We start from the raw sequence: 27,576 nt of genomic DNA, 5'->3' as shown, positions 1-27,576 counted from the left end.
ATGATGCTTCCAAAAGCTGAGGATGGTTTCAATGGCATTACCAGAATAACAAGATTTGACTGGTACCAAAAAAAAACAAACACAAAACCGCACTACAAAACCCTCTTGCAAATGGTAAAAAAAAAGTCTCTCCAGCTGAAACATAAATAATGGGGAAAATAAACCATTTCAGATCAAAACGCCATGTCAACAAGAAAAATCATAGAAAGCTTAAGAATATGCAGTAACCTTTTGAGTCTTTGGATCTTCTCTACTGATCCCATCATGCTTTATCAAGCACACTCCCCTGATGCAGCTATTCTCATTAAAGGTGAGCTGATTGTCGTGTTGTTTTTTTTTTTAAAGGTGCTTCTGGTGTATTTATTGCAAAGAAGCATATTTATTTTTCTGTGCGACACACTCTATTTTGCCTCTGTGTCCTCAATTGCTTCCCTGATGCTTCTTTTCCCCTCACATTTGTACACTTATTCCCCCTTCCATCCCTTGGTTTTGGGCTTGTTCTGGTTTGAATTACAAAGCAATGATAAATCCTAGTCAGTGCTGTTAGAAAAATGTTTCATCTTGTATTCCAAAGTGTTGGCCCCATTGTAGCTGAAGGCTCTTTTCAGACCTAAATGGTGAATTGCTTCTGATTCGACCTGCTGTCCCATAGGTGTCCTTTAGTAAGATGATATTAGAGCAGAAAAGACATCAACATCCACTGTGGGATGGAGAAAAGACCGTAACCTTACAACGTGAGTTCCTTTCAGTTGCCTTTGGCTATGTGTGATCTGGGGGACACTCCTTCCTTCACAGGTGCACCAAGTGTTGCACAGGGTCTCACCTCATAAGAAGCAGCACCTCCTCCCAGTAAGAAAGAAGAATTTGCCCTCTCCCCCTCAAAGCAAGTAACAAAACTCCAGCTGATATTGATCGCAACAGCCAAGGGAGAAGATTTTGATGCTTACACATAGAGATACAAAATATGTAATGCTATTGAGAAGCACGTAAAGCATATTGTAAGGCTCTAACATATTAACAGCTGAGGTGCTGGGTTCATTTGCACCCATCGAAGAAAAATACTGTTTTATAAGCACATGCAAAGGTTTGGGCAGGGGGACGTTTGATCCTGGGAAGCTCTCTCTTTCTGAGGCACAAGGGGTTTATTTCCCTCTTTTCCACATTTGCTCCCATTTCCAGCAGAAAAAGTTGTTTTTGCAGACGGATAACCTGCCCATGCTATATACTATCCTATTGGTAAATCATTTGCCTTCTGAGCATGAGGGAGTTTTCACTCTCTTCTGGGTCTAGCACCTCTGTTTTCTAAAGTAGCTGCTACTGCTTTAGGAGGGTGCTCCTTGTCTATGTAGAATTTACGTGTTTACTGTTTAAAAATCTCGTGCTCAGAAAAGGTTGAATGATGTAATTTCTTTTTTGCTCCTTTTCATTTTTTTTCCTGACCAAAATCTCTATCCTCCTTACAATACAAAAAATGCTATTTAAACAATAAACATAATTCTTAAAATTGTCTGAATGCCCAGCAGAGTTATTAGGTCAGTGGCCATATATCAGCTGACTTCTGGGTGCCCTGGGAAAATAATTTTCCTGGAGGCTCACCTTATCCTTCCAGCACCACAGTGAGCATGCCTAAATTATCTGAGCTTTCTCCAAACACTAGCTTTTCCCTCAAGACAACAGTGACCTGGTTGACCCTTCTCTGTTCCAGCCTAGAGTGCAGGTACAGGCACACTGGAAAACCTGCTTTCTCAGACGAGAAATAAGGGAATCAGTCAACGTGCAACAATCTTACCCGTTCGCTTCCCTTTGACAACGAAGAAGGTGTATTAGTGGCTGAAGGCAGGCAACCTTGAGAAAATGTCTCGCGTTCTGTCAAGTTCACGTTACCCAAGTACCTGAACCAGGAATCGGAGAGTGAGAAAGCATTGCTGAGTTTCTTATTTTCTCCCATTTCTTGTCACTGCTGGGGGGTGGCAGAGCTAATATAGTGAAGAGAAATCTGTTTTCAGTCTGCAGAACTTTGTCTCAAGCAAAACACAAAGCTTGACACCAGCACCGGCCAGTATTCAGTAGCGGAGGTGAGATTTGCAGTTCAGGTGTGAAATGTGCAGTTCAGGTTACTGTTTCTCATCATGGACAAATCCATTGTGGGGGGGAGGGAAATAAGCAAAAAAAAAGGGAAAGGAAATAAAATGCTTGTTATTGTCACAAGCTTACTCTTGCTCTAGCGAACAGAATTGCCAAGTGTTTCCATTATCTGTGACTAGCTTTCAGAGTAAAATCCACTGTGACACCTGCCATGCACAAAGGTCACCCCGGCTGACTTACACAGGCAAGGCACAACTAGCCAGCCCTGGTTACCTATTCTTAACATCCGTAAAATAAGTGCTTTGCGGGAAAGAATATAAGCATCTAAGCATAAACATACTTCTAGGTCCCCAGATAAAAGGAGATCAACTATGTAGGTGGGAGAGAGAGAGAGAAAACCTTCTCCATATACCCCAAGTTCCTTCCTGATCTACTTAATATTGATTCAAATACTGTAAACACTTACATCTGTTGCTTTTGGATGCAGAGATGTTGACTGTCATTCAAAACCTCATTAAGCAGCCAGTAGACATCTCCATTGAAAGGAACAACCAATGGCATCGAGAAAATCTGATAACTTGTCAAAAACAAAGAGTACAAGACATGCAAGAACAGTGGCCTTTTTACTTCTCTGCAACGGAGCATGACTTGTTACGTGCTGCTGCTGCTTCTTTAACACACACACGCCTTTGTACTCTTGAAGGGAAAGGGCAACATGGGGCAGAAAGAAACACCTGAAGAAACAAACCATATAAAAGAGGCAAGACCTGGTAACATGAGCATAGCTGTATTAATGTACACATATTTTAGTCAGCTAGTAGTAAGCTCTGAAATCCAAAGATGGAGCTGACAGTGCTGGTGAGCACATGGATGATACCTGCTGTCAAACCAAGTTGCATTGCAGAAGATGGTAGCAAGCAGAGTCTCTTGAAACCGATTAATTATGGGAGGTGGAAATGTAATGTAAAAAGGAAAATAATATGGGGCAACAGTTTTCACACCCAACCAAAAACCCATGTCAGATGCTCTGGCAATGAGTACTACAATGATTTAATTTCCAATGTAAATTACTGTCTATATAAGAAGGAAAAAGAATGTTCAAGCTTTCATACATGCTAGTAACTTTTGCATGTGTCTTCTGTGTGAATGTGTATATAGATATAGGTGCGTATGCATTACATGCATGCATGAATATGTGAATACCCCAAATACACTTAGAAAAGTACCTGTCCCAAACTGCTGATATTGCACAAAAGTGAACACACAAGCTTCTTGCAGCCTACAGCGCACAGTAAAATCCAGAGGGGACAAAAGACGTTACAGGTAGGTACCTGGAACGCTGCGCATACTGCCTGTGTGCCGCAAGGGCACGTGCCCGTGGCCGAGACCCCTGTTTCAAAACACAGGTGTAAAGCAGCTCAGGCACAGTCTCTGTACATGGTGGTCAGGGCAGAGAGGGGAGCTGAGCCGGCAACAGCGTTATTGCATCGTAGGCTGAGCCAGTACAACTGCATTCTCAGTGTGGGAAAGGCCTGAAGACCTTTGTAACTCTGCAATTAGATTTTCAGTGCTTTAACTGATTTCATTGTTGCAGGCAAACAGCAGTGAGCTTCTCACACTGTTTTCATTCCTGGTGTTCTTTAATTAACTCATTGAGCTTTTTCTGAAAGCGACAAAAAAATTGTCTTGGAATGCATCTTAAAAAACCTGATAGCCACCTTTTTTTTTGATGCCAGGGTAGTAATCAGCTGTGATGCTCAGAGAAGGCTGCAGGCTTCAAGACAGTTCAGCTGGCAAGGACACGACTCCCACCTTCCGTATACGCAAAGCTAGATGCCTGAGCAAGCAACACCCCAGCCTTCCTGCTTTTAATTGAATGCCTCTGATAACGTTTTCACAGAGTAGGTTACATTACAATTACAGTGAAATCAGATGTTCACATGTTTTATTGGAGACAAGGTTTTTCTTGATTTGAAATATGAAGACAAAAAACGTTCCTTGAGACAGAATTGCTCTCAAAATCTACACGTCAGTAAATTTGCCTCACTCACCGTAATCAATGTCTCTGTGTATCAGTTCCCCAGCTCTTGGAAAGGTTATAAAGCAGCTGTTTGCAAAACCTGCGGAGAGCTTCACTTGCAAGGTATCATCCTGTTAGTCCAAATAACGCAGCTGGGGAGGACCAGGCAAACTCGGGGCCTGATCTCCTTCTTCTACATTGCTTTTATACATTAGAAACTGCTGCATACCATTCCTCCACGATCTGTAATCTGGCTCATTATAGCTTCGCCATTAAACCATGTCTAAGCCATAACAGAAGTACAAAGGTGTCAAGATGTTGGGCTCTTGCTCAGAAACATCACAGGGAGTTTTTGGGGCTGTTGATTTGTAATAGGGTTGTAATAAGTTTAAAGTTGTAATAAGGTTTAAGGTTTATAATAACCAAATCTTGTTACGAATGATGACTTTCAGAGCATCTTTTCAAGTGTGACAGTGTCTCTCCCACTCAGGGACAAGGGAGCACAGGCTAAGGGAACTAACTGGAGAAAGTAAAAATCCTCGGGAAGCAGGAGAGAGGAAGATGCAGAAGAGCGACAAGCAGTTACACTGTGGCCAGACACATTGCAATAAACAAAATATGTCTTGCTTCCCTCACCCAGACTCAGTAACTACTAGCAGCCAAAGCAATGCCCATTGTGCCTCTCTTCATGTTTCCTTATAGGGCTTATAGGCCAGGAATCAAATAAATTTGAACCTGCTAGCCACAGCCTCCCTAAGTGTATCGCAAATTACTCAATAACCAGTTCTTACAATACAGCTGAGGAGATTTAACTGCAACCCCTCTATGAGATGGAATAGCTGACTTTTCTTGGAAAGACTCAAACACATATTACTCAAACACTCATAAACATTTACATATAAACTCAAACACTTTTCATTTCTTTTTGGTAGGGTTAATTTTCTGCTGCTTTAACTCCTTGAAGTATCTTCCCAAGGGTCAGGCCACCATTAGTGGCAGCACAAGGGAAGAAACGGCAGTGTCTGGAAGAGGTGGGGATGAGTTCCTTTCTTCACAAGAGCCCCTTGAGCTCGGTGCCACCGTACAAATGCACCATCACATTCTTCTTGAGCTCGCCGGAGTCAATACGGGTGTGCTTAGCCATCCATCCACCCAAGCACATCAGCTTTGTGTCCAGAGTAGCTGTTTTCATCTTCAAGGTGGCAACACTGTATTGTGGAGCCAAACCTCCGCTATCTAATTCAGTAAAGAAACTGCACCACTGTGCCTCACAGAAAGGGGCTTCTCCTCCTGCCCACACACATGTATGTACGTACCTATGTGCTGGAGAAAGGCTCAGCCCCAAGCTCCACAATTCATCAGGAAAAATGAAACTGAAATGCACAGAGCCGAGGGAATAGGAACTTAAAGGTTTCTTCTCGTAATGAACTGCCACACTGCATGTACTGGGAATGTAGGCCAAGACTACTTTTTTTTTTTTTTTTTTTTTTTAAATTGACTCATGGGAACTACTTATGACTTGAAGGCCAGTGCATTGTGCATCACTGTGTTGGTTTTGTAGCTAGGCACCTAAGTAAGAAGGGACCTTCGACATAGAGCTTTGGCAAGGATGAGCATATGAGTTCAGGTTGGTCCCTGCCGCCAGAATCTACACTTGACTCTCATTTGCAATGAAAGAGTTAATATGATTGCAGGGCCCTGATCCGGTCCGAGGCTTTGTTTTACAGGGGTTGTCTGAGCGACAGCGCTTTCTCATTTATACCAGGACCCCCAAACTGTCTCTCCTGTGGCACACCATAACCTCACCCTAGCAGGTTATTAATAAGGGTGTCCAGTGTTTTAACCCTGAGTGACCAAATCTAATTTTATGTCCTGTACAGAATGTTCCTCTGAAATCATTCAAGGAAAATTAATGTTATTTAGCCTGAGGCTGAGAAGCAACAAGAGAATTATCATGCATGTCACTGTGTTCAAATCCTTGCAAAAGTTGACAATTCTATTTGCAAGTATAATTCTAGACTGTCCAGGGAGATGACAGACAGGTGCAGGCCAGCCCGAGAGGGAAGCTGCTCTAAGGCAGCACATGTAACATGAACAGAATGATTCTCCCCTCTTCCCTGGAAAGATTTTAAGGACATGCCTTAATGAATTGTTTGACATGAATCCGAGTATATTAAAGAAGAGAGGCAACAGAAGGCAAGCAAAGCATTAGCCTGTGCATCTTCTCCAAGTCTTCTGTTTGCCAAGGCAGCAATAGCCTCGTCGTCCCCTCTGGAAAACTGGGGAACTGAACATTCACATTACCAAGTAATGAAAGAAATGCTCTTACTATAATAATTCAGGGAAAACACTGATGGTACTGGAATTCACTAGCAAGGAACAGCTTTTGTAGCTGGCTAAATGCAGGAGGGAGGCTTGACAGAGGCCATTTTGGCAGAAAAACTAGCTGTTATGTTCAGTGTTTTCTGAACAAGTACTTGGCACACAAAATGAACTCAGCTGAATGTATTCAAGAGGCAACAAGCTGTGAAATGTGTATTTAGCTTAGTAGATTGGCAATAGTAGCTTCAGTCAAAGAAAGGACCACCTAGTTTCTCTGGGATATTTCTCCTGTTCAGAAGCCTTGCCTACTATAGTTTGTCACAGACAGTTTATATACAGTTCATGTAGGTTTTTGGACTTTTTTCCCCCCCCAGTAATTTGCCCATTCATAAAGGCAGGGCTGATTTTCCAGTGAAACATTCATGTTACTCAGAAATTAGCTATCTCATGAACCTCATTAAAAATTGTAATTGGAAAAAAACGGTACATTTCTGCTTAGTCATCTGTCTAGCACTGGGTTTTACCCCTGAGAGAGTCAAGGCTACGGCCGTTGCGGTGAAGAGGTGTCTCTGCTGTCCCTCGCACAGAATGTCTGCAGATCCAGCAGCTGAGCGTAAAGAACAGTTAAACACCGCTGGCAGCAAAACGTGCCTCTAAGAAAGGTAAAATTACAGATCCTGGTACGTTTCTCCAGCTATCTGATTTGTTTGGCTAACAGTAGCTATTGGAACAAATTATACCTGAGAGCAAATATTAGCTCCAGGCAAAGGCTTCCAGGAAAGCGGAACGTGGCCGTGTGCTAGTGGGAGGCTCCGTGAGCTCACACCCACCTGTGCGACCTACTGCGCCAGGGGCTGCCCCACGTGGACATTCCGTGAGGTCAACTCGATCCATGGAAATGAAGAGATAAAGGGATGCATTATCCCAGGACTAATCCTGAACGCTTTCCTTCTGCATGTGGTTAGAATTACACACTTCATTTCATCATTTTGTTACTCCTCTTTGTATAAAAGGGATGCAGGTTTTGTGTTTTGTGGGGTTTTTTTCCCCCAAAAAAAAATCTCTGTCAAACATATTAATAGCATAAGTTTGAGAAAACTAAACTATTAAAGCAATAAATAAAGCAAGTATTTCTTATTTAATGGCATCCTTTTTTAAACTGTAATTCTGGAAATTATTTCTTTTGTTGTTTATGTGAAAGAGGGAAATCTTTTTCTTCAATCTTTTCCCTCAAATTTTCCAATGCAATGACCAGATGCATTTTTTTCTAAAGTGATTTATTGATCCTAAATGATTAGCTAGGCTACAAGAACTAGCTACATCTCCACTTTAGGGGTAGATATTCTTCTGGATATTACATGACTCTTGCCTACTGATAATCAAGAATGTTGTATTTAAAATTTACAGTCATTGAGATATGAATTTTGGATGTATCTTAACAAAATCGTGAACAGATCTATTGCTTTAAATGACACCTTATTTCCAAGAGGTTTGTGGGCTTTTTCCAGCTGAGGGTGCAAAGTTATTTTATCAATATCACACCAAGTTGCTCAGCTTGAACTGTGCATTGGATTGTTTTCTAATTGTCTCTTCACACAGCATTTTCTACAATTTGGTTTTATTCAACATCATAATTAAGTTCAGCATTCTCCACTTCCCCAACAAAATTTGGAAATATGGGCATGAAATCTGATATTTAAGGAAAAAAAAAAAAAAAAAAGAAAATACATGAAACATCATTGGGATCCTTAACATTTGGTTTGGGATTTTTTGTTTTCTTTTTGGTGGTTTTGGTTTGGTTTGGTTTTGTTTTGTTTGTTTGTTTGTTTTGGGTTTTTTTCTGTGGGCACTTAAATCCTTCAAGTCCCAAGATGTATCTGTGTGGCCACTTCCTTTAAACATTCGCCCCAATTTCTCACTTTACTATGTGACCCTGATGCCTGACTTCAGGGAAAATACCTACTACTGTAAACCATGTGACAATCATGGGCCAGCAATGATGCTTTAAACAGAGGGCTGAATTCGAATCAATTTCAGGTGAAAGGCACCTACGTTTAACGCTGAGACACTTATCAGAGGCACGTGGCAATATGAATCTGAGGTCTGGGTCAGGTTGCCATTCTTTCCTACCCCCAAAATTGAACACCCAAATCTCTTTTAGTTTCCTCTGATAAACCTCTGGCTTTTTAGTATGTCTATATAATTAGGTCTATTATAAACTTTCTGACCTGTCCTACTACTAAATGCTTAGCACATTTTATTCTTTGCACAGTGTAAGTTGTTTACCCATTTTTTTTTCTTTATTTAGGAGACCGATTACTACAAATGGATCTGTATGACAGCCAACAAGATGAACCAAAGCAGGCACCATGAAAAATCACTGCTGTTTTCAGATTTCTAGCAATGGTACAAAAGAATGCATTCAGGCAACAGACACCGTCTTATCAGTTAAAAGGCAATATACTAAGTACAAGAGCAGAACACAAAACCCACAAAATATTCAGCACAGTGCTTTTTCCCAAAAATTCACTGGACCCCAGTACTATTGTGACGCCACTTGATGAAGCCGAGTTATTTAGCACTCGCGGCAGGTTAAATGAGAACAGAAAGTGCAAAAGTAGCCCCCCAACAAAAGCCCCATTCACTCCATTGAGCAGAAGTTCAGCTCCTTCCTCTGTAACAGCTCAAACACAGCATTCAACCAATGGCAAAACCAGACTTGACTACCTTAAATAGCTGACACATTACTGAAAATTATCGTGTCAAAGTCCTACATAACCTGAGCCAGTGGCCAAACTCACCCGTGGTGCCATTCCTTTGACTTCCATGGAGTTGTGCTGGCAACCACCTCCGCTGTGCTTGGCCCACTTCCATTATTTATGCAAGGCTGTGCTGCGTGTCTTCCCTTGATAAATGCCAGCACTGTGGAGCTCTCAAAAAATAAAGAAAAAAACCCCATTCTTCAGTAATCACAACAAGACGTGAAACGCAGACACACGAACTGCAGCGCAGTTGATAAAGCAGAATTTACAGCTGTGCTATATACAAGCACTTCGCAGAAGTCTTTTCTTGTATTTTAAAGAAAAATTTAAGTGCCATAAATAGCACAAGCTTCTTTCTAGTAAATAGGCTACAGTCTGAATCTTTCATCTCTGCTTTGAGTCACAATTTTTCAATTAAAAATAGAAGCGGGGGGAGACAGATACTGACTGACTTCACACGTAAAGCCCCTGGCCTCGAGCTCTTCAGGGGCTGTAGGACTTGCAAATACACTGCTACAGCTTTAAATCTGGAAATATTTACTACTGCTACATTAGGCATGGAGTAAAGCAAAAGCTTCAAGGCTCCAAGAAATATGATTGCCAGTTTACACTCAGGTAGCATACCCATCAATTACAGCTACTAAGGGCTTTAGAAAACCTTTAAATATAAATGTAAAAGCTCTAACCTGCTGTTTTCTTACTAAACTGGTGTAAATGTTCTCTGTACACTCGTAAGGCAGTAGGCGGCACGTAGCAGCACTGACCCAGCAGGCTGTGGCACCTGTCTCTCGGAAGCTGGCCGACACGAAGGGGATGCCGTGTTGGCACACAGCCTGGCTGAGGAGCTGCAAATTCCTCCAGTAGCTCCATAAAGTCAACATTTTCCAGTTCCTCTGCACCGGAGTATTTTTTTAAAAACAAATCAGCCTGGCATGTTTATACATGCATATCTATGTATATACATAAGACCAGTTTTACTTCCCCCACCCCATTTTTTGAACAATAATAATTTATACAAACAAGGCATCATCTGGACTCAATGAACGCATGCTTACATGCCATTTTTTCTGTCTGCTTAAAGACAACTGTTAACCTGGTACGTTCACATGTGCGATGAAAGCGCCGTGGCTTCCTGACATGGTCACCTGCTCATTGTGATGAAAATACAAAAGAGACATTTTAAAAAAAATACTACTACTACTAATAATAATAAAAAAGCTTGAAGGTAAGTAGCTGTATTCTCATAGCTCAGTAGTCTGCTAAAAAACAGTTGTCACACTGTTAAGACTAACACACAGTCTGAGAACATACAAAGGCATATTTCAGACAAGGAACAAGAAAGCAAATAATTACTGAAATCTGATGGCACTAAATAGCTTTACTGCCTTAGTCAGCCTATAGAATTGCTGCCTCAGCTTACCCCGTTTGCAAGTGTGAGTAAATGTCTCCTTGTCTGAATGAAAATTTTCACAGGAAGGTAGAACAGTTTACAACAGAAGGATCCTCTGGAGGTTGTCTCAACCCCCTGCTCAGAGCAGGACCTACTTTGAAGATCTCGGATCCAACTTCAGGCTGCTCAGGGTCTTTCCCAGCTCAGCTTCCAATGGTGGAGATTCCTCAGCCTCTCCGAGCAGCCTGCTCCAATTCTTTATCAGCATTTATTTTCCCAAATTCCAAATGGGAATTTCCTGCATTGCAGCTTGCATCTGTTCCCTCATCCTGTCACCATGCCCTTTGAAGGGAGTCTAGACCCATCTCCCCTACGCCTTCCCAGCAGAGAGCAATACGGGCTCCTGCCTTCAGCCTTCCCTTCCCCAGGCTAAACAAGCCCAGCTCTTGCAGCCTCCCCTCACACACCTTCTGCTCCAGCCCTGCCCAGCCCAGTGCCCCACTGCTGGGCTCTGACCAGTACCTCAGCCTTTTGTCTACTGGGGAGCCCCAAACAGGGCAGACTGCTCCAGGTGCAGTGTCACCAGCACCAAAGAGAGGGGAAGGATCAGTGCCCTCCACAGTACACCAGTAGCGACCAGCCTCCAAGTCGATGTCGTGGTCCTGACTGCAACTTGGTGGTCCTGACAGCTGTATGTTAAGACATATTTTTGAAGTACCCAAAGCCTCAAAATAATTGGAGGAAATGCTAAGTAGCATTTATGTAAGAAAGAATGACAACCTATGCTTTTTTATTCTGCTTAAAGATTTACTTAGCTAAATTATCAAAATCTGAACTTTTTCTGACAGAGAGTTCCTGTAGAGGGATGTCAGAGACCTTTTAGCAAGAATATATCTATTATTACAATGTACTTACATTGCTACCAGATGGAAGATTTAGGCAGGGAATAAAAAAACTTTAATTTCATCATCTGATGTGTCAACAGAGTTGCTTCTTCCTGTTTAAAAAGAATAAATGAGAAGATGATATATTTAGCTGAAGAGCAAATCAGTATTTGTGATTTTCTTCAGATAAAGCACAAGTCCCGTTCTCCTTTTCTTAATTTCCATACTGCTATCCTTCACCAGATTATCCACTGAAAACATGGTTATTTATCATTCCCTTAACACAATCATGCTACCGGCACAACACCATCACCTCACTTTTTTGTGTTTTATGGATTATGACAGAGGCTAGTGAACGACCCCAATGCTGCCACTGCAACATGAATATTTATTTTTTTTTTATGTGGTGCTCTCCCTTAAAATTTCTAGGTAGCCAAAGTGGTGTTAAATTCCAGATGTTGTCAGCAGAAATGTGATGTGTCCCAACAGTATTTAAGAACGGAACATCAAGAATGGGAGGACAGATCAAAAAATGCATCATCCATCCCACAAAGCTACTGAGAGCAGCTCTTCAAAAATAAGTTTTAGCCTAGGAACGGGGCTTTAGGGACTCGGAGCTTACAGCAGACAGGCTGAGCTAAGTAGCTTTGCTCTTTCTCCCTGGATCCAGCTCTCCTGTCTGGGACCTGCACAGCACCGTGCTCTCTTCCACCAGTTTCCTTCCAATAGGTCTGCCGACGCGTAGCTACTGTAAAAACAGATTTGTTTTCTTTACCTCCTTTTTAATAAGCTCTTGGAGCACTGCTGCCTTGCTGAGGATATTGCAGACAGGTTTGCCATTCCCATTTTATCGAATAAGTGCATATTACTCTTTTCTGTCTTCTGCAGACAAGAACACACATCTGCATTCCCACCAGCTTTCCCTTCAGGGACAACTAAGGTGTTTGTATCCGAATCGTGTCAGATACACCACACTGGCAAGTGAGCTGCTCTTCTGGCTGCTCAAGTACCACACACCTGCAGTAGCATCCTACTCTATAATCAAACACGCTTTTCTACTCTATGAATTTCTGGGCGGACTAGCAAACTAGTTTTTTATCTTCCCAGCGACTTTGATAGAAGTAGTTAAATAAACCTTTCAGGCTTTGTCCAAATATGAGTTTTATTTTTGATGACCCAATGAAGTGTAGTTTAAAAACATAGGACTGATAGGAGACTTCCAGGTTAGTAAATCTGGTCTCCTGCTATTGTAAACAAGGATGCCACACAGTCCTGCTCGTAAATGTATCCAATTTCATTTTACATGGATTTTATGTAAATTCCCCCATTACCACTGAAATACATACCTGAACCTTACATCATCTTTGGCTCTCCAGCCCAAATGTACTCAGAGCCATTGAAAAAAATCTGTGTTTTTCACTTAGCCCTGGTATTATTCTTCTCACTCCTTTCCTTCCCTTTCCTCCTACATCAAGTGATATAAATAGAGGACTTTCAGCCTCCTATCAAAGTGAGAGACTCCTCGCAAATCACTCTCCATCTTTTCTGTTTTATGGTTCATCTTCCATGACTGGAAGTCCAGGACTGTATACTGTATCCCAAATGTTGTCTTCTGCATGGCCAGGCAGAAAGGTATTAATGACTCCTTAAGATTTTTGGCATTATTTTGCCTGATGCACGTGGTTTTTCCACAGCTGCAGCTTAACCATAACTATCTTCCGTGTGTGCTATAGCTGCAGTCGGACTATAAAAACCCATTTCTGATAAGAGGAGTAAGTCTGTGCTTGGGAGTACCCTGCTGCAGCTCGTGTGGGCTGAGAAGATTTTGTTAGCACCTAGGTTGATGCTGGTTGAGAAAAACATGTTGATGTAGTAGAAGAGTAATTTGTAACACAATATGGCTTTTACATGTTAGGGTTCTTAAATTTCACGGCAGTGGGTGTAGAGTATACAGAAGTTTAGATTATACAGTTCAAAGCTGCTGGAAGTCCAAACTAACCACCGTATATTGTAACCTTCTGACAGATGCCTGTCCAGTGGGCTGAGGAAGGCAAATGGGTCACAGCCCAGTTCTCACCTGAAAAGTTATCTTCATGGAAAGCTTCATACTACAAATTTGCCCTAAGTGGTGATTGCAGAAGAGACAAAGATTGAATAGACATTTTGTGCCACCCCTTCCATGCGTATAGGTAATCCCTCTTGGTCATGGTTGAGATATTTTGCTGAGAAGTAAAGACAGGGGTGGCGGGGAAGGGGTTATCTTCCCTCCCTGTGCCCAGCTGTCTTCTGGAGAGGAGCAAATAGAGATGGAATGCTTTCCAGACAAAAGTTAGTCAGGTGAACTCATTTCGCTTCAAGTTCTTTTTATATGCTTATATCTCAGACTACGTTTGCAGGGAGATGTACTCATTTTTCAAAATTTAAGACTGTTATTGAAGGCGTCATGTGAAAATTTTACCATTTACATGCAAGACAGCCTAACAGACAGGGGCAAGGAGGGAGAGGAAGGAAAGATTTAAGTATATCAACACAAAATAAAATTGGAGAAATCTCATTTACCTTTCCACAGAAGCTAGAAACCCAAGTATTGGCTTTCCAGCCTTTTAACACTCGTGAAACATTATTTTGTTCATGACATTATACCTTCGATGCATACTTATCTCCAAGTCTGAGACTAAGATATACACATCCTAGCCTCACAAGGTGTTTTTAAGTACCGATTAAATTAATATTTCATTGTCTAAGCATTTGATTTATTTGTTTGCTCAGCATTTTGTATTTTACACCTCTTCACACACACAATAAAAATACATGAGAAGGGATGAAAAAAATGTAAAGGTTATTCATTTGGGGCCTCTAGAAATATTACCCACCAGACTCCCATTGAAATTCATAAGGAAACCCTTACTTGTTCAAATTTCATGGTTTATTTTTCCCAAATAATGTATGTATTCCTCATTCGGTAGAAAAATATAACAAAAGAGGTGCCAAATTTTTTTACTGTTCAATTTTAACCCCTTGCTGCATCTTCCGTGTGTTTTCCTTTCATTCTTTTTTTTCACTGGCAACTGCCCAAACAGATTGCACAAACCTCCAGCTTCGTAGTAACTGATCTGAAAGACTCGGGATCCTAGCACAGGAGACAGCGGGAAGTTAGCAACAGTGGTGCAAGGTTAGGACAAGAAAGCATTTGGAAAGCAAGCAAGGTTATAGAGGCTCTAGTGAAAAAGCTGAAGCAGAAATACAGTCTGCGTGTTGGAATAGATGAAAAAAAGAAACAATAAATCTTTAGCATGATCAGAGCTGTGAAAGAAAGAAGATTAGTCCCAAACTAGGCTGAAATACAAAAAGCACAGTAAGTAATGTGTTTAACTGGGAAAGAAATGCCTGTTGACAATAGTGAGAATCACAGAGGAAAGAAAATAAGATAAGATTATATCATGGTAACTGAAGTTAAGGGGGAAGAAGGTGACCAGGGACAAAAAAATTACCAACAGAAATTAATGTGTTGACAAGTGTACTACTCAAATGTGATTGCCTCATTCTCGGTCTGTAAAAGAATGCCACTATTAACAAGAAAAGTTACACGTAGAAGGAATGGCAAAATTATATGCAAACTTCAAGGTGAACTTTTTGAATTACAGGGCTCGTAAGGAGCTGCAGCAAGTTGATGTGCCAAGCTTATTAGCATTCAGCAATCCCTGCATGAGCAACATTCCCTTTTGTACTGTGAATTCAAACTTTTGCAGCTCCTAGGATGATTTTATTCAGAGTGCTGTGTTGCTGGGTTTATTCTTTATATATATATATTTTTTTAATGGATAAAAGAAATTGAAAAGTAAAGGACTCACAATCTAAACAAAAGCTAGCTAACAGGCTGCTTGCTAAGAACCGCATGGTATTATTTCTAAAGCCTGTTTAGAGACTTAGAAGACAAAAATTTTCAGCCTACAAGATCATTCTTAAATCTTTGTCAGATTGCAGATGAATATATTTGCTAGGGGAAAGTATGCTGGTCATTATGAATAAAGCATCCTGCATACTCATGAAAGGAAATCTCCTGTGTAGCAAGTCCCAGCTATTAGTGCAGGAAGCACAATTTACTCCCCTTGACACCAAAAAAAAAAAAAAAAGGAAATAAAATAATAATTCTTTTTGTGCCTAATTTTTTTTAAAGAATTGGATTATCTTATCTACTTCTACAATTCTTCAGTCTTTTTCCTTATAAACACATGCTGACAAGAATGTGATGAAAGACTGAAAGGATGCAAAACAATCATTTCAGATAGTGTGGTACAACAACCCACAAGCTATAAGATGTCAAACCGGTCCTACTTCTGCCCCAGCTACGTCAGGGCTTTTACAGAACACCAGCTTAAACCCTGATGCATTTCCTGAAAAAGAGGCAAGGAGGCAGGAAAAGGATGTATGTTCGAGGCAAAGGGGCAGGAGAGGGATACACGTTCCTTTTACCGCAACATCCAGTTTGGTCTGAACGGTAGCCACATCAAATATCTGCCAGTTCAGTAACTCCCATTTCCAGTGCTCCAAGCACAGCCAGCAATGCTGGGCACTGTGTTCCTCACAGGACTGGCTTTGCCTGCCAGCTCTTGAGAGGTAGGCTGTGTACAAATTTACAAATTTACAGATTTACAAAGGGCTGTTTAGCACCTTTGGGCAGGGCTGATTTTGTTTGTGGTTTGATTTTGCACTTACCCACACTGATGATGCCCTCATACTCATTAAGAACAAAATGTGTGGGGTTAAGCCACTTGAAGACTATTAGTTTAAAGATGCAGAGGCTGTGGATTCCATATTATCTTTGGATAACCTAAGAAGATTACAGCCTGACAGAAATATCTATTTCACTACTTAGGCAGATTAAATTCAGTTTAACTGGTATACCTTTGTCTTTAATTCCTGTTGAAATTCATTACTTCCAATCACAGCGTGTAATAACCTATTGTGCCAATTATACTTTTTAAATTTCTCTGCAATTCATCATTTTTATTTGATTTCAGGTATAAAATGAAAAGTACCAACCAACAAAATCACTCAGGTCCATAATGACCTAGTACTATGAAGCCATTCATCATCAGTACCAAGTCTTACTCTGTGTAGAACCTACAAATAGTTTCAATTAATAGCTTTACACAAGTGCTGCTGTAAAACATACATTAAACACTGTGCCTTATCCAGAGGGCTGCTGAGTTTGAATTAATAACAGTTGGAAGTCTTTTATGCTACTCAGCCTGGATCAGAAGTAGCACAGATTCAGCCCAATCAGACACATTTTGGAAAGTCTTGACCCCAAAAGTCTTTATCCATAGAAATGTCTCATACAATTTATCAGGAATACATTGAATAACTGTGGCTCCTGAACTAGAAATGCCTGTTAAAGCATGCAGGGGGATGAGAAGAAACATCGAAGAGGAGAAGGAAGCTGACACCAATCATTAGATACTCTTTCATGATACTCCTTCCATATATTCATAACTATTTCTGATTGACATTTGTTTATAATAAGGTAAGAGAGATATCCATAAGCAAGAGGGCAACCTTAAATACAGCATTACCTACCGGACAGCACAGAACCGCCTCCCCCTTAGTGTTATTATAACAGACTCATATACATGCGTCTAGTATGTTAATTTTGGCAGCAATTTGGTGGCTTAAATTGCTCCTGCTACCAGATCCCAGCACAGATCCCTCATTCAAAGCGCAGATACCACAGTATTTATCATCCTTCACTGAGCCGTGCATACAATTAATATGTAGAAGCTCCAGAAAAGTAGATATCAAAGGCAAGCTGCGACAGGCAACACTGTACATGTGCATTGCATTGTCCCCATTTCCACAGTGTCTATTAAATATTTTAATATTACACTGCTAAAAGTGAGGTGCCATTCCTAGATGTGTGCCACCTAAATTATATTTCAATTCACTAGCTGAAGCAAGCAACACATCTTACCACACTCCAGAAATAGGTGCCACTTTATAAATAAAAACCTTTGGCAATAACTTTCTCGTCTTACAACTGGTTACAGAACATTAAATAAGTAACTATATCAAACACTTCTCTTTTTGCTTCTCTATGGATGAATTACTTAATATTACACTACAGCATTAGCAAAGAACATATTTTAATTGCAACTGCCGACTAAAAAATCCCAAACCTTTCCTTAAAGGTACTGAACACCCTCTGTAGAAACACTTCAATTTGTACCCAATACATTATAGCATTATGAAGCCCACCAGCACATCAGATGCACAAAATATTTCTATGCTAACATGTAGCAGCACGCCTTGTAACCAATGAATTCAGATTTTGCAACTTTATTTTCTAATGTTTTCTTCATGTACCAAAAGACTCTAGACAAAACAAGGCATGTTGGACTGTCACCATTTAATATGATGGCCAGGAATTTACATTGTGGTTGATTTAACATATTTTATTTTATTTTTGCGTAAGCTGTTCTGTCTCTTTTTAGTGATATAAATGAACCGAATCTTAGTGTGAGCACTGTGCTGCATAAAGATCAGGTTTCATGTACAAGTGTAGCTGTGAAAACTGACCAGGATTTTTTCAGAGAAAAAGGGAAAGAAGACAAGCCTCATCTCACAACCTTTTAGCAGTGACCTATCAGCTCCAGTAAAATGGTTACCATGATTTCAGAGACACAGGTGAATTCAGAGGGAGGAGGAGGAGAAGAAAGAGGATAGGGGCTCAAATGAACAGCCAACCAGTTCTCCCACCTCCAGGTAGCTGAGTAATTCAAGAGTATGAATCTTCATCTCATACCTCCAAGGAGGGAGTCCTAATCATGAAGCTGTTCCCTATTCTAGGCTATAGTCCACACATTTTTTGAAGGAAAAAAAAATAATTTCAAGAGCCAACTACTCTATTCCATTACATAGAATAGCTAGGTAAAGAACTCTCAACACTATAAATACAATTCTTACCTTCTGACCAACCCAAGTAATTTCTATTACTATGAGGGGTTATTTCTAAAATATACATATCAATGGAAAGCAACAATGTTCTGAAGGTTGCACTCACCTACTGAGTAGAAGGTAAACCTGTTCTATTGACATGCAGATTGTGCTAGAAAGGCAGCCTGATGGCACCCTTTAATTTGCAACATGCCTGTTCCCATTACTTTGATTGAAACGAGCAGTTTAGCTTTTTGTCTGCATGACCCTTAGGTCAGCATATCACAGTTTGCAAAGCACAATGCACTTGCCAGAGCTTGTAATATCAATGTCTCCTGCATCAGCATTTCACTGCAGTCGGCTCTCATCAGCATTGTTTTTCTTCATGTGTTCTCACTCAAATTTTTTTTTTTGCTTTATGCATGTGCTTGCATCACAGACTCCGTGATGGAAGGTTACAGTGATACATGCTCAAAGGGGGAAAAAAAACAACTGATAAATGTGATGCAGGTTTTGTGAATTTTGATCAAACAAGTCAGGGTGAAAAGCCGGTCATCAAATTAAATAGAAGGATCGTGAAAGAAATCCACAAGTTGAATATTCCATGTACTTACAGGCAAATGTAGGACAAGCACACTGGTGTGATGCTCCCTTTGCTTCGGCCAAACAGCATCATCTCTGGAGTTAACTGGCAGGAAGTTTACATTAAGTGACTTGCATATGTTATAAAAGCCCAGGTGACAGTTGCAGGTGCAGGCTGCGGGGTGGGTTCCATTCTGCTGGGCCTTTCCGAGATCTCAGCAACCCTGAAAGAAAAGTGTTGGGTGGCGTGGCTGGCTGGTGGGAAGGGTTCAGCCCGAGGATGCCAGCAGAAGTTCGCTGCCCGAGCGAGGCCAATGGGAAACGCGGGGAAGCAGAACTCGCCTTCAGTCTTGCCGCTCTCAGATAAGACAGGTTTAAGCTCTGGGTCTCAATTTGCGGGGCCAAAGAGGCAATTGCATTTCTGGAATGAAATGTTTTCCTCAGTATAGATCCCATCATAGGGAAGAAAATACACAAGCAATACTTTGTTTGAATGTGACACCCACATGCAACAACTTTGCTGTATCTTTAAAAGACAGTCTGTGCCAATAACTAGAAAATATCTTGTACTAAGAAGCTCTGATTTTCTGATCCTTGCTTTCCTATACGAGTCTTTAAGAAACAACATATCCCTTTGACACAAATAAACCGTTAGTAATGCAGGGAGGAGGAGGATGTCAGATCTGCTGGATGGCCTCAGCCTCACCATCCTGGTTTATGAGCAGGAGCAGATTTGCTCTCTCTTTAACTAGAGCTTGTAACTACTGCTCACATATAATAACAAGTAAACCAAGCTCACCTGCTACACCGATAACCTCAAAAGTAGGCTGGGATGGCTACAGAGTTCTGTTTCAAAAAATCATTTAACTCTGGTGCTAGCCATAAATACACACTGTGAGTTTTTAATCTGAGGTCAAATATCTCTGGGAGTTTGTGTAGCTGTTGGTATGGTTCTTATGGTTCTAGCATTAGAAGGTTCTCCAAAAACATTTCGCTAACCTACTGCCCAGCTACCTGTTCAATGAAAAACAATACTAAAAGCAGGTGTAAATTTTCAGTGCAGAGTATTAGCATTATCGCTAATCTGTCCTTGATCTGAAATAAGGGTGATATCCTGAAAGAGTGTTCATCTAAATTAAAGAAATTCAAATAACTTCCATTTTCTTTATAAAGCGTATTGGGTAATCAGCTCTGGAGTTGAAAGCTTCTGTGCAGTTTTTGAGCAGGCACAAAAAAGATCCTGGTAGCATTTCTTAACTCTGCTCTACTAGGGTACCCTAACCTAAAAGCCACTAGATGAAGTGTTAAGCAAATTTATTTAGCCATTTACGTATGAAAAAGTTCACTGGGCAATAAGAGCTAACGAAAGCGATTGCTTGTATTAACCATAGATTTTGCTGCACCAATGCTGCGCTTTACCAGATTACTTCAGAATAAAAGTTATTTATAATATTCTACTATCTAAAAAAAAAAAAAAAATAAAATATCACCCTACATCAAACTCTGGGATTCAAATACCGTTAAAACTTGACATGTGTAATATCATTTATGACTTTGAGGGTTAGTGCTTTCCAAGATAGACAATAAATACTCTTAACAGTCCTCAGTCTGTAACACCCTTCTCTGTGGTCTTGAATTTTTGAATACAGTAGAAGTTAAACTTAATTATTAGAAAACCGTTCATAAAACAAAGGATGTATAACCAATTCTTTGTAAACTAAGGAAAACATTACAGATTTGCAGCACTTGAAAGCACATACAAATAATAGTACAAAAAAAAAAGTACAAAAACTATAGGTTTATAAATTCCCCAAACCCCAGCCTGTATTCAATGAGGATTTGAAACACGAAGCAGTTTTACACCTCCATCACCTAAAAGTCTGTTTCCATTTTTTCTCATCCAACCTGTTCTTTTTTTACAAGGTGCTTGTCTACCCTCGGCACCTTTAATGCATATTACTCTTACCAAGGCCAGAGCCATCACCACCCCTGTTTCAGGGACCTGCCTGAGGACTGTGGGCAAGAGGAGCCGAATGCCTGTTCCCTCAGAGTACATCTCGGCCTCTCTGAGGCACCACAGACTTTTCACTTTTCTCCAAATCATTAAGCACAGACTAACGCAAGTGACAATATATTAAAGTTGATAGGCTAGTAGTGCTATCTAGTATGTAAAATCATAATTAAGAAACACTTGTCCAAAGCTAACAGAAGTGGTAAAGATAGAAGGCTTAAGACCTTCAAACACTTAAATAAGTGCACAGTAAATCATTATACTAACGCAAACTTTTCAACATGTTTCACAACATGAGTTTTAAGATGTCTGGACAGAGTTAAGAGGGACCACTAATCACTTTTATTATTTTTTTTAACCCCTAAAACTACGTACAATATTTCTAATGATTGATTTTCCCTTCTGACAAGGTGGTTTCCAATAAAAAGAACAGGCTCTGGGATGGGGGTGGGGGTGTTCTTTGAGGGAGAAAGGGAAGGGAAAGAATTTGAATACATGAAAATGATCATGTTTTGAAGCGATGGTGATGGAAAATTGTATTTGAGGAAATCAGGAGGAAAGAAAATTTGGTTAAAAGCTGCTGTACTTGTAAAGCCAGAAATATGATATACAGAAGCTGCATGTTGGAGCTGCTCAATGACATGGCAACTGCCATGGCGGGTCAGCTGTTCGGGACACTGGACCTTATCATGTATGGGTTTGTGCATCTTCGGGTTTTTTGTCATTGTTGTTTTGGTTTTCAATAGCAGGAAGGAAGTGCTTGTTTAAATATTTACACATCTTAGTAATACAAATGTTTCTATATGAAGACAGGCACAGAGTATGTTTTAAGAAACCAATTATTCTATTTTTAACAGGGTTTTCATTCTTTTGTCAAGCTCACAGTGGTTAGCATGGTCTCCCTCATCCCCACCCTGAATGTTTTCCTAGTTCATCAAACCTGATTGTAAAAAGACAGCGAAAACATTGCTGATCTGCTGTTACCTACCTGCTCTGAGCCAGTGCCATTTCTTTAAAGATGAAAATAATGGTCATATAGCTTCAGAGCCCACAACTTGTGATGAACAGCAAATAGCGATGGAGACACACATAATTCACTTGAAGGTGGACAAAAGCTGTGCTTGATGAATAGATGTCTCAATTTTTAATAAAATATTTGGGGAGCACGTAGTTACAAATCACAGAATCTCCAGCTAAGGTTTGTGCTGTGACCTGGTTACGGGTGCCAGGGAGCCTTGCTGTGTTACTGAGGCTGTTCACTTTGTTGTTACCCATTTCAGATGACCGAAATAGATCTGAAAACTAGTTCGTGACTTCTCCATACTATTATTTTCTTTCCTATATTCATGCAGCATAGACTATCTGACAAGAGTCATATTACACTGTGATATCTAAGGAAATATACAGTGCCAGGCTAATGACCAGGGCTGGTCAGGAATATTCTACTCAATTATGCGGTTTGCTGTCCTGTACTCTGGAGAGAGAAATGTCTCACTCCAGGCTCGTATCTCAAAAGAGAACCATCCCTTAGTTTCATTGCTTCTTTTTCCCCTATTTACTGAAAGTTGCCTGGAAATTTCAAAGCACTTTTATCAGAGTCCTCATGGCAGAGGACAAGTATAAAGTCCTACACCAACCTCATAAATATTGGTATTTAAACCATACTTTTTAATAAAAATGAACAAATACCCAGCTATGGAGTAACTGGCAGAAAAAGGAAAGCATCTAGCCAGTCGTGGTAACTTATCCCCACTTTCTCCTAGTAGATTAGACAGGGGCTTTCACTAAAGTAAAAACAGCACCTACCTGCTTCCTCAGGACATCTTCCTCTTGAGCATGTTCCCAGCCCTGCCAACATACTTGACCAGCTTTGCTGAGTTACTGCTTTCCAGAATTAGTCCTGCATAAGAAACTAGATGAAAGAACAAACTAGATGCCATTCCTCCTTGGATACTCAAATGCCCAAATAATAGAAAGGTGCTCATGAACTTGCAATGCTTTTGACTGCAGCAGAGTAAGGTCCCAAGAAAAAAGTTAACCAAAATTCCAGTTACTGGGGAGCACTCTGCAAGAGAGGCACCTCAAAGTTCAAGTTAGACATCACCACAGATCACCGTTAATTTGAGGTTGTTATTACCCAGACCGAGCAAGCCATTACTGAGCTTGAACCCCACTCTGTTCCCAGATTTAAAAGACCAGCAGTGACTAGTAGAAAGTGCTTGGCCAGTTAAAACCATCCCCTGGCATGGTAGTACTGAAAAAGAATCATTCCCTGGGATTTTTCCACGTGAACTCTTCACTTTTTAACACCCAAGTCTAGAAAGGTGTACCTGAAGGAATTATCCTTTGTTTCACTAATATTATTCTTGTTTTCTCAGCCAGGCATTTGCAGAGCATAACAGTAGTCAGGTTGAAATGCTGTTTCAGCCAGTCCTCAAAAAACATTTCAAGCTCCTCCAGTTTGCTACCTCTTAGATATTTGAATGCAGAGGAGGAGAAATGATACTGTAGATGGCCATAAGAGACACTCCTATAGCTGCTGTGCCAAAATTAACATAATTAATTAGTTAGATAGCAATTTGCACCTTATAGGAGAAACAGGAGAGAAGAAAAAGACAGTATTCAGAGAATTTTTCTTTACAGTATCCTCAAGACAGCATAAAAACTTGGATAATATAATCTTCAAGCTTGCCTTAAGAAATTCTGTTTTCTGAAGAAACTAGGAAATGGTTTTAAATATGAAAAGTTAGCTTTAAAACCATTTGATTGGAGGCTGAGAGAATAATGGAAAGCCTTCTGGTAGAAATCAGTAACTAGTAGACATACAAGATACAGTAGACAAACATTAACACCATTTATAATCTGTATTTCATTAAAATAAAAAGTATACAGAATAATTGGAAATAATGGGGGCAGAAAAGAGCTTTAGTTAGCTGAATGCAGATACTAGATTTTTTCTTTTCTCCTTCTGATTTAGGTTTATCATTACTGATTTGAGGGATGCTAACTATACAAAGGAAACTTGCGGGGAACTGCTTTTATTAGGAATGTAAATTTCCTCTGCACACACTGGAAGATGATCAAGATCTCATTCTGTAGATGTAACACAGACTGTTACGCTCTTCAAGTACGTAGTCCAGCCATATTTTGTGCATTGGTATTTCTGGCGACACAACTATTTTTAGAAAACTGGCTCCTCACTGTTGCAGACTTGGGCTACGTGCAATAAGCTGAGGACAGCCTGGCACCAGGAGTCAATGCTGTTCCATTCATTAAGCTTGTGGTAGCACACTTTTCCCCTTCTGCCTACATTTTCTCACCTTAAATGCAGCCACTGCTGACCGCTGAGAGGATTCATGTTTTTCTAGTATCCTGAGGACAATATCCAAGTGCTATGTGATTATTAATAAAGTGTCAGAGAAAATATCTTTGCCCTTTAAATATTTATAGCTAGGGAACTGTAGACTCGGTGAGCCAAAGATAGTGTGCATTGATGGGACCCGCTGGAAGGAACAGGCGTGCTTCCAGGCTCCAGCAGGTCTGCTCTCCAGCAGAACCCATAAGGAAAACTTTCCAGCAAAACACAGGTTAAGCACAGGTGCTCTTCACCTGTTTTTAGGTTTACTCACACTGCTTTGCTGCTGATCTGTGGAGACCAAAATCTAGTGTGAGTTTTTTTCCCCCTCAGAGAGTCTAATAGGAGATATTAACTGTTCCTGTGTAGTGGATGCTGTTACATCTTCAGGCCATTATCACAGCTACAAGGCAACCAACTTTTACATATTCATCATCTACATGAGTCTGATTTGAAATTCAGATGGACATGCCTAGAAATCAGCTGAGGATGAACAAAAAGATAGATGACTCTGTGTCTAGTTTAATTTCAAAACAGATGTGCCAACTTGACGTCTATGCTTAAGTTTTGATTAAACACTGTGTACCTGATATTTTCCTCAGCCTATCCGCTACCAAATAGCAGATAAAGTCCTCACGTTAACTCTACATTTTATGAGAGCTTTGGGTTTTCTGTGTGTTTGGTTTGTTTTAAGGGTAAACCTCAGTTCTCTTTTGATAAGCCCATATAGCTTCTTTACATTAGACTTAATCAACGAACAAAATCATATCAATCATAAAGATCCCTCTTAGGTATACAACCAGAGAGAACAAACAGTCCATCTTAAGTGTTCCTTCCAGCATTATTATCCCAAAGCACGAGCTTTTCTGTGATTGCTTCAGGATTGTTTATAACAAACATTTAAGGCATTTGTTCAGCAGTAGGATGTTCCACTTATTTCTCCTACCCTGACCTCCTCTTATTTTATGAAAAGGAGGAGCTTGCATCACAGGAGGAAATGTGGTGCCTGTCTCTGTTTTTTCCCGTCAGACTATTTATTCTCTCATTGATTTATTCTACTGGAGGGCAAACATATTGTGCACAGCTACTTGTGCTGCTGTGCTGCTGAGGTATTTCCTTCTGAGCATCTCACGAAATTGTTGATGCTGCCCTAAGCGTCAATGCTTGCCCTCCGAAGAGAAAGTGGTTTGGTTTCTTTTTTATTTCAGGGTAGTTATGTCTGATTCCCTTAAAATTTCTTGCACTCTTGCTCCTAATTTACCAAGGTGCAGGACTACTTCAGATGCCATCTATAAGGTCAAGCTGATTTAAATGTAGAGTCTTATTCTACTTTGGAAATAGAATTCCAGTGACTTTTTTTGCTTTTAGACCGTTCTTATGCATACTTGTATATGCATGTACAAAAATGTGTATACCTATTTGTGTGCGGATGTATAGTTTTTATTTTAAACTATGAGAATAACCTGTCTTCAGCAAAAATCCTGTATAGTGCAGTGCTCAAACTGCTGTATGTTTTAACTTTGCATGCATTTTGCTGCAGACAACTGTACAGCAGCTGCTACATCAGTAGTGTTTGTAGCCAAGGGAAAAAAGGAATCCAGCCTGCATCATCTAAACAAGCACATTCTGTCAGCATTAAGATTAACTAATAAAAATTAGATTAGAAGTCTTGTGAGATGAAAAATTCCCATACATACTTCCAATGGCTGACATTCATACCCCCTTTAATAAACATCTGGAAAAGCAAAATGATAACAAGCATAAAGCTTTCAGGGTTCCACTATGCTTGTGTTTATTTCCTCATAGGAGTGCCTTTTTTTTCCTAGTACACATAACTAAAGGATCCTGGGCCATTGCTGAGGCTTCTGGATGCTAATGAATTACAAACAGCTAGGGAAACAGCAAGAGAAGAGATTTGCATTTGTAAGCAGATCGAGGCACATAGCACACAAGATCTTACAATGCTTGCCATAAATAAGTATTTGAAAAACACAATAATTGCTCTACACTATGTATTTCCATCTTAGAACTGAACATCTGTGAATCATGAAGGCTAGTGCTGTTGAAGACATGACCTGATAAACTAGTAGAGACAATTTAGGTTTTAAAAGAAAAAGCTCTTGAAAAAAACCACCCAAAACTTATCTGCATGCTGAGTGTAGCACCATAGTAGAAATGAGAGGCGTAAGAAAGAGAGCGTGACATGGCTAGGGAAAAGGTGTTGTAATTTTAGGGCTTAACCGTATGCCAAGCTTTAGAAAAGGAGCTGGGAGGCGGAAGGAGAGGGAAGTGGAAAGAAGGAAGAGTTTTAATAACTTTTGCTTTATATTCATACAACGAAGCTTTTCTGAAACGACTAGCCAGTTGGTGAAAGTAACTGTCTGCCCTGAAAGTGGGTTATGGTAATTTCAGCATGGGCGGGTGGAGAAAGGAAGGGCAGGAGACAGAAGTAGGGAAAGCATGTATAAACATATCTGTATTCTGCTTTCAAGTCTGCTGCTGGCAGTTCTCCTGCTGCTTCTCACCCTGCGTTGCCTCTCTGGGACTGAGCTGCCTGCTTGCCCGTGTCCTCTGCTGATCCCGCTCATGTTGCCAGTGCACAGGCTAGAACACTCCGTCTGCTCTTACCGTGCTCTCGGAGTCATAAGTCCTCCCCAGAGTGATAGCTGAGCCAGGATTTACAGCAGGATGTCAGTTCTAGGTAGTAGTCTGACATTTGTGGGTAGGTATCTTTAAATGTGCTTTAAACAGCAACTGGTAGCATGCATAGGTACAAACATTTATGGATCTACAGCAAATATGGAGATGATTTTCCTGTGTCACAGCTAGGGGAATAAAATAGATGCAAAATAATTTTTAAAAGCATGAATGAAAAGAAAAATAGGACTTCTGTCAATTCTAAAGACCTTTCTTATTTTAAAAAAGTAAATTTCTGCCTTGCATATTGCTCCTTAGAAGCTCAAATCAAATCCAAATAAACTATTGACACTGCCAATAACACTAATCAAGTTATGAGTCAAGCGAGAAGGAAATTATTAATTGATTTTAGATTCTGACATTGGTATTTGACTTTATCATGTCAGGCAATACCTTACGAAATATCTATTAACACATTGACCATAGTTTACGTGAAGTTATACCCAGTCCAGCAGAACTGGGGATCTGATCTGAGAGGTAAGAAGTGAGCAAGAGAAACACATTAAAAGACAGAGAACTAGATAGACTGTAGCCA

The sequence above is a fragment of the Falco rusticolus genome, chromosome 2, assembly GCF_015220075.1.
Source record: "Falco rusticolus isolate bFalRus1 chromosome 2, bFalRus1.pri, whole genome shotgun sequence".
Classification (NCBI taxonomy): domain Eukaryota; kingdom Metazoa; phylum Chordata; class Aves; order Falconiformes; family Falconidae; genus Falco; species Falco rusticolus.
The sequence above is the reverse complement of the archived record's forward strand: the minus strand, read 5'-3'. Positions refer to the sequence as shown.